At 37.5% G+C, this 2,574-nt stretch overlaps 1 pseudogene; it reads left to right on the top strand.

Moving 5' to 3' along the window:
- The first annotated feature begins 346 nt into the window (after nucleotides 1-346).
- LOC102829748 lies at nucleotides 347-1,229 on the top strand (annotated as a pseudogene).
- The last annotated feature ends 1,345 nt before the right edge of the window (nucleotides 1,230-2,574 follow it).

Raw genomic sequence — 2,574 nt, 5'->3', positions numbered from 1 at the left:
CTCAACAAAACAAAATACTTCCTGGTCCTGCCTGGGCTTGCTTCATCTGAGGCAATTTCTGCTGCCACTGTGCCAATCCATCTTGTTGGGGTTCTTCCTCTTTTTCCCTGACCCTCCATTTTACCTAGCATGATGTCCTTTCCTAAGGACTGGTCCCTCCTGATAATATGTGCAAAGTATGAGAGAAGTCTGACCTTTCTGGCTTTTAAGGAACATTCTGTCTGTACTTCTTCCAACACAGATTTGTTTGTTCTTCTGGCAGTCCTTGGTTATTTTAATATTCTCCTCAAACATCATGATTCAAGGTTCAAAAATGACAGTCTGCATGTTATACAGCTGGCAGTTGGCTGCGGCCACCCTTTGGAGCCATGGTTCTGAGACAGTGCTGTGGGCCACCGCCCAGGTCCTGGAAAGTTCTGGATTGTTAAACAACCATGGTCTCGAAGTACAACAGCAGCAGCAAAGGAATATCACATTACATGAATACCTGAGCATGGAATTGTAGGAAGCTGATATCTCTGCTCCCAAAGGACAAGTGACAAAATCACCAGATGAAGCTTTTACAATTGTTCAAAAGATGTTGTTATAAAAGCACAGATTGTAGTAGAGGAAAAGGGCTATTTGAAAGTGGCCTCAAAGGAGGAACAAAGATAATTTCTCCTTAGAAGAAGCAAAAACTGTTTCCTAACAAATGATTGGGAAAAAGTTGTTTACCAAGAAAACTGGAAAAAATGGCAGAATATGCAACCAAGTATTGGTCTGTGAATGAAGATATTGCAGGAGAGAATACTACTGTGCAGTAATAATGAGAAGGTCATTTCAAGGTCATGTACTAATAGGAGTTCTCAAGGTGGTGTCAACATTGAAGATGTTGCTGCTGAGACTCCTGAGGTCATAGTGAAAGAGCCTGTTGATACCTGGGAAGGAATCAAAAAAGAACAAACTCTTAGGCTTGCACAGAATATGGGATTTCCACAAAATATTCTGGATTCTGTAGCATAGAACATAGTGAAGCTTAAAATCTTTTTCTGAAATGCGATGCAACCATGGTAGAAATAAATTCAATGATAGTAGATTCAGATGGAGCTGTGCTGTGTATGGATGCAAAGGTTAACTTTGATAGTAATTCAGCCTATCACCAGAAGAAAATCTTTGATTTACAGGACTGGAGAAAGGAAGATGAAAGGGACAGGGACAAGGCTGCAAAAACTCAATTTAAAAAAAATTAAACAACAACAACAAAAAAAACATTATGACTCAAATACATCAATTCTTCTAGTCTTCCTTATTCATTGTTCAACTATCACATGCATATGAAGTTATTGAAAATACCATGGCTTAGATCAGGTGCACCTTAGTCCTTAAATGACATATTTGCTCTTCAACAGTTTAAAGAGGTCTTGTGCAGCAGATTTGCACAATGAAATATGCCATTTGATTTCTTGACTGTTACTTCCATGAGTGTTGATGGCTGGGCTGATCCAAGCAAAATGAAATCTTTGAAAATTTCAATTGTTTCTCCACTTACCATGATGTTATTTATCAATCCAGTTGTGAGCATTTTTATTTTCTTTACACTGATGTGCAACCCATGAAGGCTGTGGTCTTTGATATTCATCATTTACTATTTTAAGTCTTTCTGCTTTCAGCAAGCAAGGTTGTACCATCTGTGTATTGCAGGTTGTTCATTGTTTCCTTCAAGCCAGATGCAATCCAGCTTCTCAGATTATTTGCTCAGCATACAAAATAAGTATGGTTAAAGAATACAATCCTGGTTCACACCTTCCCTGATTTTAAATCATTTGATGTCCCCTTGTTCTTTTCAAATGATTGCCTCTTGGTCTATATACAGGTTACCCATCAGCACAATTAATGATTCCACTATACTCATTCTCTGCAATGTTGTCCACAGTTTGTCATGATCCATACAACCTAAAACCTTTTATACTCAATGAACCACAGGTAAACATCTTTCTGGTATGCACTGCTTTTAGCCAAATTTCATCTTATGTCAGCAATGATATTCCTCATTCTACATCCCTGAGTGAATTTGGCCTGAACCACAGACAGTTTCCTGTAAATGTACTGTTGCAGCCATTTAAAAATTGTCTTTAGAAAAGTTGTACTTATATGCAATAATAATATTGTCCAATGATTTTTGCATTCTGTTGAATCACCTTTCATTGGAATGGGCACAAATATGGGATCTCTTATAATCAGATATCTAGGTAGCTGTCTTTCAAATTTCTTGGCATACATGAGAGAGTGTCTCCAGTGCTGCCTGTTTGTGGAAAGATTTCGATGTGCACTCCAGCAATTCCCAGTGTCTTGCCAATTCCTTCATTGCAACTTGGACTGACTCTAGATCATATGCTATTTCTTGAAATGCTTGAACATTGAATATTTATTTTTGGTGCAGGGAATTTGTGTATTCCATCTTCTTTTGATGCTTTCTGCATCATTAAATGTTTTCTTTATTTATTTGAATTATTTGTTCAACATACATATTGAATAAATATGGTGAAAGAATACAATCCTGTCTCACCTTTTCCTGATTTTAAACCATTATGCATA

This window comes from Chrysochloris asiatica, unplaced genomic scaffold (genome assembly GCF_000296735.1).
Source record: "Chrysochloris asiatica unplaced genomic scaffold, ChrAsi1.0 scaffold00153, whole genome shotgun sequence".
Taxonomy (NCBI): domain Eukaryota; kingdom Metazoa; phylum Chordata; class Mammalia; order Afrosoricida; family Chrysochloridae; genus Chrysochloris; species Chrysochloris asiatica.
The sequence above is the reverse complement of the archived record's forward strand: the minus strand, read 5'-3'. Positions and strand labels throughout refer to the sequence as shown.